This window comes from Schistocerca serialis, chromosome 3 (genome assembly GCF_023864345.2).
Source record: "Schistocerca serialis cubense isolate TAMUIC-IGC-003099 chromosome 3, iqSchSeri2.2, whole genome shotgun sequence".
NCBI classification, from domain to species: domain Eukaryota; kingdom Metazoa; phylum Arthropoda; class Insecta; order Orthoptera; family Acrididae; genus Schistocerca; species Schistocerca serialis.
In genome coordinates, this window is record NC_064640.1 from 923,766,155 (window position 1) to 923,778,084 (window position 11,930).

At 42.0% G+C, this 11,930-nt stretch overlaps 1 long non-coding RNA gene across 1 annotated transcript in view; it reads left to right on the top strand.

Annotated features, from left to right (window-relative positions):
* Window positions 1-11,700, top strand: part of LOC126471182 (uncharacterized) — a 34,537-nt gene extending 22,837 nt beyond the window's left edge. Inside the window, exon 4 of the long non-coding RNA XR_007586304.1 lies at window positions 10,834-11,700. This is a non-coding gene — a long non-coding RNA (uncharacterized LOC126471182). The remainder of the gene's footprint in view (window positions 1-10,833) is intronic.
* The last annotated feature ends 230 nt before the right edge of the window (window positions 11,701-11,930 follow it).

The following is an 11,930-nucleotide window of genomic DNA, read 5'->3' on the forward strand; positions in this document are numbered from 1 at the left end:
GACACCGAGCCACGTAGGCGTTCCAGGAAATGAATTTGCTGATCGTCTCATTAAAGATGCCACTACAGGAGATCAATTTGACATCAGAAAATCGTACCAAGACTTAAGATTACAACCTCGACGCATATTTTGAGGCTCTGGGAACTGGAATGGCAGGCTACTATGACCCAAAACAAGTTAAGAGAGTGATTAAGGGGTCCACTGTGGTATAGCATCCATCTTTCCAGACCTCTCTGAAAGATGCCATTGTCTTGGGCGCCCACATGAGGCTCACCTGCAAGTTGCTTCTGCACCTGTAGTCTACTGACTGTAACACATGGTCTCATTGGGTGTGCCATGCTGGCTGATCTGTGGCACGCTCTGAGCTAGCCTACCTCACTACCTCAAATGCTTGCAGATAACAAGACAAACACTACCAGAGTGTTGAATTTCCTGAGGGAAGAAAGTGAATTTTACACTAAACTATAAACTCCTCCACTTTCAGTGTTGGGATGATTGTGGGGGGGGAGAGCCCTTGCAACGGAACCCCCATGTGACGGCAAGTTACCTTCTTGCCCCCTCACCTTGTTGGGCCTTTAGACGCACTTGTTCATGATGCTGCATAGCTTATCTCAATTTCCTTTTACCTATCATGTTACAACTACTGTCATGCCCTTTTTTAAACACCATGACTTGCGTATAAAGTTAGAGCAGCAAAGTCCCCACAATTTTCACTTTTTACCTTTTAACGTGTTTCTCTCATGAAATGGAGAGACTTATGACCCAGTAGTTTAACCCCTTTAAACATACAATCATCAATCAGCATACAACCAGGCAGTCAGTGCTGTTGTAGTTGTGCTTCTTACACCAGCCATGTGCAAGGTTGTTGATTAGTTTTCTGTTCCTCTAAGGGCATGCACTTAGCACAGTGAGAATGGCAATCAGAGATCCCAAGCTGGTCCTAGTATTCCCTTCAGATTCGCTTTCGTACTATGACCCATCTGCCTTCTATCATCTTGCTATCTGCCCCCCCCCCCCCCCCCCCCCCCACACACACACACACACACACACACACACACACACACACACACACACACACACACACACACACACCCTACCTCAAGTGTACACTGGGCATTGTATGCTGCTTCAGCACCAACATGTATCATACATATCATACACACTCGCTCTGAGACTTAAGTTACAGGATTCCACTAAGAGTACTGTTTTTTGTTCCATGCTTCTTGCCCAGTCAGCAATGGTATAGGTTTAAATATGCTTTCTTTCTTGGCTCCAGCCATGTCCCGTACAAACTGTTGTACAGATATATTATACACTACTAAATTTTGTAGTCTTGGAGTCTTCTGAACTCAAGTTGAGCCCAATGATGCGGTTTACTTACGGTACTCCAAGCCTGAACAGTTGATCACAATTACATTACCAGCACATTTTATGCTTGCTTTCCATTCTCTGGCTCACATGAATATCCGTGTACCCCTTGTGTCTTTTTGACAATTGCACTATAGTCTGCGTAATTTGTACTACCAATCGTTTTGAAAGGCATATATATTTTCACCTACCTGCCAAATAGTCCCACTATATGACATGCTAATTATAAAATTAAACTCACCCTTGTAACGAGGTTAACTCGGGCACCACTGTCCCTCTTCTCATTGATTCCTCTTCCATCTGATTGGGTCTCTCTTAAAAGTTGGCTCATGTGCCTCAACTCCTGGTGATTGTACAGTTGTGTACTTCGTCTTAAGGTCACTACATTCTTTCATTGGAAGTTTCGAAATGGACAAAGCAAAACCCACACCAAAATAGAAAACAGGATAATAATAAAAAGCACTGTTGCATAGCTCTGCTATTAACACCCAAACCTAGCATTTAGGCATTTCTGGAACTAAAAACTTATTTACCAAATAAACCCACTGATCCCCAACAGTTCTTATAGCTGATTTCTTAGGGGGGAAAAAACTGGACTCCTTATCCACAAATTGCCAGTGCCCATGACCATTTCAAACCCATTGAAATACTTGGACTTGTGAGCTTTTGCAATTGACCAGTAATAAAGCATTCACTCTCCTTTGTTGATGACATGTTTCAGACCAGTTGCTCTACTGTTTTTCAAAAGTCTTGAGCAATGCTATCCCACAGTTGTTGCTCTACTTGCACACAATGTAGTTTACACCAAGCTTCACCAACTAAACCTGCTTCCACAAGCAGCAAGGTCCTAAACTTTACATCCCCTTACACTTACATTCACACTTACGTGTGCATTTACACTGTTGGTCCTTTTTTATTGCAAAGGTTGTGAATTTCTTTTGGAGGATCGTCAGCTAGGATTCATATGATACGCATGTTTATTTATATGTTATTGGCTCCACTACTTTCTACCATTGTTCATCGATGTGACAGTACCTCCTGTTTGACCAAAGCTGCACTACCATTTAAAACTCTATTACGAGCTTGCCAGTTTGTTTTAGGATTCAGGGTTATAAACACCCATCAGTGTCCAATCGATTTCGGCGACCGATCACCCCAGTCATAAGACAAACAACTTCAGATGTTATGTTATGCATTCAACTGCATAAGTGCTGATTTATATGGTGCATAAGCGTGTGCGACTCCTGCCTCCTCTACTGCTCTCTTTAGCTGACTCGACTTTCCACCACCATACTACAAATAAAGTTCAACTCATGAACATTGTTGCTAATTGAATCTTTCACATGCCACAACAGCATACTGTGACTGCTGCCGTTGCTACAAGTCATGAAACAGCACACAGGTTACTACCAACCTTTGTCTGCTGCCGGCTTACAGTATTCTGTCAATTCCTGACTTCAAAAGTGTGAAGAGATTTGTTCGCCCCTTTCCAACACGGTGTGTTCCTACTGTTTAGTTAGATGGGACTTGGGCTACCTAGCACTGCCACTGGGACACTTTGTATTGCTGCTAATCATGTTTGCTGAGGTATTCAGAGTTGTTGTGCCTTCATCAACCATCACTAGTATTTGAAATGAGGTGCTGTATTATGTTTGTTCTCCCAATTTGTATTGCAGATGCTCCGCTCCTTCAAGACCACCTGTCATTGTCAGGAATAATGTTCAAACAGTTGCACAACTTGTTCTACAGTTCTCACCGGATTGCCATATTAGCTGACTTAAGCTTTTCTACACTGAAAGAAGTAGTAGTGTTGCAGTGGATTACCAGTCAGTTAATAGCATGTGAACCTCTTATAAAGAGTTCAGGCTGAAGCGGAACACTTCGTACTCTGTGATATTAACCAGGTACTTGTCACTACCCAAGAGTAACTGCCAAGTATTTCAGATGCTCTACCACTCTATCACATCAAGCGAGCCTGGTTCAATGCAGGCAGAGCTAAAGACATTGTTCACAACCCCCGACCAAGCTGATGCTGATCATTGGAGTAAAGCTCTCCAGTGGGCTACTCTTTTATTGCTCAAAATCATGACACCCATGTCCACCATCATGTGTGCTTGCTGATAAGCCTTCTGGCAAATACCAGACGAATCCTGAGCGTAGCTACTGAGCTGGTGCAACAATGTGAGGAACTTGGTAACTCGATCCAACATGAAATAGTCACCATATATGTGGTGTTAAGGAACCTAACTACCACCATGGGAGTAACAAAAGTGTTACATATCCTGCTGTACAATATGCATGTGATCCAGTTACATCTTAAATACACTGCATTCTGTCATTCAGATGGGATTACAACAGGGGCTCAGCCCTAACCTGCTGCCTGCCAAAACCTTTTTACAAACATTTCCTTTCATTTGTAGGGCTCCTGTGCAGATAATCTACCCCACATGAGAATCAGCTCTGCTGTACTACAGTACAGCTGCTAGGGTACAACTGTCACGTTCCATAGATTCGCTAAATGTGCAAGTCTCACTGCCTGCTACTTCCGCAAAATGTGAATTCAAATGTTACTGTCTTCATCCTTTCCCAGTTGTATGGGCAGCTGCCCAAGAACACATCCTCTGACAAACCAAGTACATTGTAATTGTTAGTAAAGACTGCGAGATGCACTCAGCTGTGCCGCTTAATACATTTGTATCTTGCTTTCGTACTAATTAAGAGATGTGCTGACCCTGTCCCTTAACACAGGGTAAATAACTATGAAATTGCACTGTTTGTAAAGGAAACTGAAGTACCTCCTTGCCCTTGTGCCGTCGTCGTGATACACAAACCATGGTCCGTCCCTGTTGGTAAAAATTTACTGTATTTTGTGCTACAACCCACTAAAGTGGTCTTACTTTGCTATAATCATGCATTTGTGTCTCAGACTTATTGGGTTACTTTGGCTGGTTGTAGACTCCTGTTTAACATTTCCACCTGTGCTATAATCACATTCATCACCAAACTGTCTGTCCATATGATATATGCACATGATGCTAGAATTAAGTCTTCTCTGCTTTATGTGCCTGAAGCCCCCTAGTGCTCCCTCACCTTGACAGCCTGCCTGTGTTGCCAAATGATACCAAGACTTGTCTGTTGGATTCTATCAATGACTAATTAGCTCAGGAGCAAGGACAAATTACTCTTGACTATGCGTCATCCCATATTAATGACTGGAACACTAGGGATTACATACACCGAGTAGTCATTCCTAGTGGTACATCTGTTGCTCCAATGTTGATGATTGTGTGTTTTGTTATATGGGCACTATATATCCAAGATTGCTGTGAATGTTGTGGAATGCAACCTCAAGCAATACCTAAACAGCAGCCATCTGGTGAATATCATGAGTGGAGTATTTAGGAACACGAATCTTTTCAGACATGCCCCCTTCCCCCCCTCCCTAGTTTCAGCTTTAGAAATTAAGTATTTACGACAGGTGGTTACTTTTCTCTGAAATGAAATACTTGCATTTTTATGCACTTTATACTGATTAATTGTTGTAACTAAATGCAGTGGAATGTATTAATACAGGAATACTTTTCTGTTCTTGATGAACCCCCACTGGGATAGTATCCTATACTAGGGGTAGAATTCAGTTACTAACTACAAATGTTGTATACCATTCTGATGTAAAAGACTAAGAGAGCTTAAGGTATGTAGGTTTATAAACATCTGTCACTGATTCCATAACTTCTCATGTGGATACTGTTACTACAAACGCTCTTTGCCACAATTATCTATAGCCCCCTTCCCCCATACTGATACCTCCTCTTGAGGCCCCACTGATTTGCCACATTATTGAGTGTTGCAGTCCCCTGCCACCTGCAAAGCCACATCGCCATGCCTGACAGCTTTACTATAGCAGCATCAGTGCTGTTGGTTACTGCCACAGCCCCATCGTCCCACTCGGACATTGCCAGTGCGACAGTAAGCCATTGCCCGTCTGCTGTCTCAGTGCTGCCTCATCCACCTTCACCACCTTAGCACTATCTCCTCTTTAATGATGTCTCATCAGCACAACACAAAGAGCCACCTTGTTCTCTGTTTTACAAAACACATGTAAGGTATAACTATATACACATGGCTCATTTCACAACATAATTTGTGTACACCAATCTCGAACGATAAATCAGCATTACCCTACCCCTTTAGTCATTTAAAAAGAATTTTGTTTGAGCATTCTCTAGTAGAGTAAGTCTTCTAGGAAATGTCGGCGACCTGTACAAAGGAGCCCATAACCTTTTGCTACTAACTAACTTTAGTACATTCAGTTTGACCCATAAAACAGCTATTGCGGTAAGGTCAGTGGTGTGTTTGGTGAGCAGTCAGACTGAGCAGAATATGTAAAGGATTGAGGAAATCTTTTCAAAATTTTTATTCCATTCTGTTTTACAATGCTGGTATAATGGCCCATGATGAAACAGTGGCTGGAGCTGGGTTGGTGCATACAGAGTGTTACTCGTGCCCCTGCTCGTGCTATGTTCATGTGGGTAGCATTTCAACGGTGGGTACTGCTGGTGTGGGACACTACCCCAGAGGCATTGCTGACCTAAAGGTGCCCTCTACCAGCCAGTAGGAAAGCTGGAAATCATTACAAGGGGTGTTGTGGAGCAGGCCGGTGAGAGTTTTCCAAAGACATCGTTGCTCTCTTGCCTACATGCTCTCCTCCCAGCTATATGTGTTTCTTAGCTCCTCTCCTAGGGCAGCATGCCCTCCGTCTGGCTGCAGCAGCCTCCCGACACATCAGTTGTATCCTGTAACATTGGACTTGGAGACAATAAACTCCAGATGTGGCAGTTAAATTTTCTAGGTATGACTTTCATCTCAAGAAATTTAACACACTAGGGTGCACACATCCTGCCTTCATCCTAACTCTGCCATCACTCTGCAGAAGTTGTCCAGAAGAAGCAGTTTCAATTCAGATTTAAAATTTGTGGTGTTACCAGTCAGATACTTTGTTAGTTGGCAAATAATAGAAAATTTTGATGACTGTTGTTATGCACTTTCCTCACTTTCTCTGGGGACTGAGGAACAGGTATGATGGGGAGAGAGTTGTTGATTGTATGCAACATTCCACATACTTCAGCAAGCAGTAGGTGCACATGTGTGTGCAAAACACACACACACACACACACACACACACACACACACACACACACACACACAGTGCAGTTGGGTCACCACATACGAGGTGCATTCAAGTTCTGAGGCCTCAGATTTTTTTTCTAATTAACTACTCACCTGAAATCGATGAAACTGGCATTACTTCTCGACGTAATTGGCCTGCAGACGCACACATTTTTCACAACGCTGACGCCATGATTCCATGGCAGCGGCGAAGGCTTCGTTAGGAGCCTGTTTTGACCACTGGAAAATCGCTGAGGCAATAGCAGCACGGCTGGTGAATGTGCGGCCACGGAGAGTATCTTTCATTGTTGGAAAAAGCCAAAAGTCACTAGGAGCCAGGTCAGGTGAGTAGGGAGCATGAGGAATCACTTCAAAGTTGTTATCACGAAGAAACTGTTGCGTAACGTTAGCTCGATGTGTGGGTGTTGTCTTGGTGAAACAGCACACGCGCAGCCCTTCCCGGACGTTTTTGTTGCGGTGCAGGAAGGAATTTGTTCTTCAAAACATTTTCGTAGGATGCACCTGTTACCGTAGTGCCCTTTGGAATGCAATGGGTAAGGATTACGCCCTCACTGTCCCAGAACATGGACACCATCATTCTTTCAGCACTGGCGATTACCCGAAATTTTTTTGGTGGCAGTGAATCTGTGTGCTTCCTGGCGCTTTGTTTCTGGATTGAAAAATGGCATCCACGTCTCATCCATTGTCACAACCGATGAAAAGAAAGTCCCATTCATGCTGTTGTTGCGCGTCAACATTGCTTGGCAACATGCCACACGGGCAGCCATGTGGTCATCCGTCAGCAGTCGTGGCACCCACCTGGATGACACTTTTCGCATTTTCAGGTCGTCATGCAGGATTGTATGCACAGATCCCACAGAAATCCAACTCTGGAGGCGATCTGTTCAACAGTCATTCGGCGATCCCCCAAAACAATTCTCTCCACTTTCTCGATCATGTCGTCAGACCGGCTTGTGCGAGCCAGAGGTTGTTTCGGTTTGTTGTCACACGATGTTCTGCCTTCATTAAACTGTTGCACCCACGAACGCACTTTCAACACATCCATAACTCCATCACCACATGTCTCCTTCAACTGTCGATGAATTTCAATTGGTTTCACACCACGCAAATTCATAAAACGAATGATTGCACGCTGTTCAAGTAAGGAAAACGTCACCATTTTAAGTATTTAAAACAGTTCTCATTCTCGCCGCTGGCAGTAAAATTTCATCTGCCGTATGGTGCTGCCATCTCTGGGATGTATTGACAATGAACGCGGCCTCATTTTAAAACAATGCGCATGTTTCTATCTCTTTCCAGTCCGGAGAAAAAAAAATCGGAGGCCTTAGAACTTGAATGCACCTTGTGCTTCCAGGTTGTTGTTGTTGTTTTGTTGTTGTCATTAGTGGCAGTGGGAAGGATGTTAGTAAGGGTGGCCATTAAATTAACAGTAGGCTCTCCCGTACTCATGCATCCTTTTGTGCCTGGGAAAGCTGTGTGGTGCCTAAAAATCAGTGAGCATTTTGAGCACATTGGTGCCAAGAAACAATTGCATTTGCCTGACTGCTAGCCCCTGCCACTTGACACACCAAAACATCAATTGTATTGTTATTTTAGTTAAAGTATTATGTGGTTGTGAAAAATTGGTTTAAGCTGAACAATGGTTTGCACTGTCGCAATACAAGACACAATTTTTTTTGTGTAAACTTTGCATTCTTGTCTAGGGTTTACAGCAGAGCAGTATGTATGTAAGATATGTTATATTGTCTTATTTTACATAAGTCTGTTGTCCACAATACCCACTACTCATCCTGACCCAAAGAAAGTAATTACAGAAAGATTTAATAATATTACACTGTGTGTGTGTGTGTGTGTGTGTGTGTGTGTGTGTGTGTGTTGGCTCGTTTTTGTTTTTAATTTCTCTTTATGTGGAAACACTGCAATAGTTTTGAGAAAAGTTTGATGGCCCACCGACTAACGATTATATGTCCAAGGCTAACATTTTTTGACTGAGTTGCTTACATTTATTGAAAGATGAAGATATGCAAAGTTTGAAACTAAAATATTTTGTTATTGAATCTGCATGGAATGTTGATCTGTTGTAATATCGTGGGTTATACTGGTGCATCATTCCAAAAAGAATAAATTACGTGAAAGCTGCATGTATATCCTAGTCATTTAGTTGAAATTTGTGTACCTTGTATACCACCTCCAACCCCTCCCCCTTTAAAAACTTACAGCTATAAGCTGGGTTAATGATCTCCCAAAATTTTATAGGTTTGTGAAATCAAACTAGCTGATCTGCAGTGCAAAAGTGATAAACAGTTACTTCATAACACTCATTTACAGGTGCCATTTTAGATTTGTTAGAAGAAGACTTACACTTGTACTGATGTAGTGAATTTAACTTTTCATAGAACAGGCAGCTGTGGGTGTCCATAATAATGGAGGAAAGCTTCCTAACAGAGCACTAAACAGAAAATGTGGTTACCCATACAACAGTGTATATGAGGAGTGCACATAAAAAATCATGTTCAGTGCCACATGAATCGTTTTTATTTCGTGGAGTTAACAAATCATGGGAGGATTCAGTCTGTTTTAAAAAGATTTCTCTGTCATATAGAAGATATGCATTTGGGGGTAACTGTCAGTACGAAAGTCATTTGTCAGGCAAAGTCAACTTATTAAAACATGAGATAAAATCTACCTCAGGGTTAGTGGCGAACTTGCGTATTTCATGCAGCAGTGTTCCCAGTCCTCACTGTGAGGTTTGATGGGAAGCAGGGCTGCCACAGGTGACTTAGATGCTACTTTTTGTGACTCTTTTTTTTATTGAAACTGACTATTGCAACTATTTTTAATAGAAAGTGCCAAAAGTACAACTATTTTGGAGAACCAAGTGACTAATTATTATCTTTATTCAGGGATAATATTGGCGTATAGTTAGTTTCTCCTTAGATATAATTTCTCAGAGGTTCAAACTACTTAGTGGTATGGCATCATCTTGTAATATCTTTGGCTGTAATAACTTACATGCAGTGATATCTGGTATCAGAGATCACTGTTAGTACGCCACACTTCGTGTTTTACATGAAGCGGCTGCACGGCCAGTATGTTTACCAAGTACCAATCATTGCAAGTAAGGTGCCCCTCTTCCTACCATATTTTGCAAGTGCTGAGGTTAGGTGGGAAGTAGTATAACAGAAATTTTCTTATGTGGTTGGATGTATGATATTGTAATCAAATAAAGGTTGGCCTTCATTAAAGATGTAAAACTGGAAATACCTAATTCATATGTTGACGTAATGCTTTTAGGCATCCACTGTCACTTTTTTTTTTTTTTTTTTTTTTTTTTTTTAGAGGCAGAAAAAAGGGGGGAGGAATTTATAATATCCTCCTTGAGTTTGTTAGGACAACAGCTAGCCTTGGCCATCTATTTTCTTCATGGTGCAAAGAGATTGATGAAAGAGACATGTTTTTTGTTATTTGAACAAAAAAATTAATTGTGAAACAAACAGTTTCCCAGCTTTCACACAGCATGTTCCTACAAATGCGCACAAGGAAAACACAAAAGTCAAGTTGACAGCAAACAGTTTGTGTAAAATACAGCTCAGAAAATTACAGCCACAAGAGAAAATTTAAACACCAATATTGGGAAAGCAAACACTCCTGTAACATTATTAGAGCTGTTTAATTTAAAAGAGGAAATCACAAAAGCAGAACTCACTTTGCACAATGATACTAATTCCGCATAACACGACTGCCACTGTTAATGACGACTTAAAAATTGTTTTTACTGCAGTGTCCCTTGACACCATTTCACAGGATTTTCAGTCACATCAAACAAAGCTGACATACATCATAACAGAGGTACTGACACCATATTTTCATGAGAAATATTTAGATGGCAGGAAATCTTATTTTTCAATATTACACTGGCGTCCAAAATTAAAGCAACAAACTGCTATTTCCCCATCCTGTCTCTAATTCACAATACAGTAATACAAACTGTCAACCAGATGTCCATACAATTGTGCTCTAGGTGGAAGATGGCATTTCGGTCAGTAGACAACCATGCCAATGGTGACGTCAGGGCACCTATGAAACGAGGTAGTGTTTACTGGCTAGCCCCATATCCACAATCTCTGTGTATACAAGTCACAGATAGTGCAGTATGGCTCAGAGAAGATGCCTAAAATACTCACTGAGGTGAGGGGTATAGAAGGAAAGGAAGTAGGACAGTAACAAAATGGTGTGGCCTGATGGCTTAATGTGAATCGTTCTGTTGTTTTTCAGGTGTATCCTGAAGACCAGGGCAGGGCCGACCACGTGTGACGTCAGAAGAGCGGACTGTTATTTGGCTTTAAGGGCACAACAGTATAATCTTAGTACTGCACAGCGACTGGCATGTGAGCTCGCACCATCCACTGGACGTGTTGTAGCAAGGAAAACATTGTGCGGAAGGCTTCGACAGAGTAGCCTTTGTCAGAGACCTACTGTACGTCTACCTCTTACGCGTCTTCACAGAAGGGAACGTCTGGAGTGGCATCATCAACATGCCATGTGGACGGTAGAACAAGGGACCAGTGTTGTTTACACAGATAAGTCCCACTTTAGTCTGGTGAGTGATTCACAATGAAGTCACATCTGAAGGGAACATGGAACACTATTTCGGGACCCAAACATTGTGGAAAGAGACCGATATCGAGGATCCATAATGGTGTGGGCAGGGATTTTTGACCACTCGAACACCTCTTCATGAAACTGTGCAGGGGAATCGGAAAGGTTTAACTTGACTCCTGTCAGGCATCATGATGAGATCTTGGGACCTTACCTGTGGTGGTTGTGAGGTGCTGTGGGCCTAGACTTTGTATTGTTGGGCAGTAATGCTTGACCTCATAGAGCACAGGTGGTTGATACTTTCTCGTGAATTAAAGGTATTGCACACATGGTGTGGCCTGCTTGCTCTCCCAATTTGAATTCCATAGAACATGTCTGGGATACACTAAGGAGACTGCGTCTGCTGATACCTTGCCTTAATAAACAAATCGAAGAGTGGTAGATGCAATTATGAAGAAAGACTTGGGATTTTATGTCTAATAAATATTAATTGTATGTGTGTAAATTGGTTGTAATGGTACACAATAAATTTTTAACTACTAATTTTGTTACTATTTTTGCAACTATTTTTATGCTACTGGAACTACTTTTTTTTACTGGAATCACTCTGTGGCAGCCCTGGGAAGTACAGAGGATGTCACCTGCTGGTTTTACACAGATAATGAGAGAGCAGCATACAAGTGATATGTTTCGAAGCAATATTGTCACAGTCTCACTACAGTGTATCACCTACAAAATCGTAACACATTCAGACAAAAGCCATGCAATTGGGT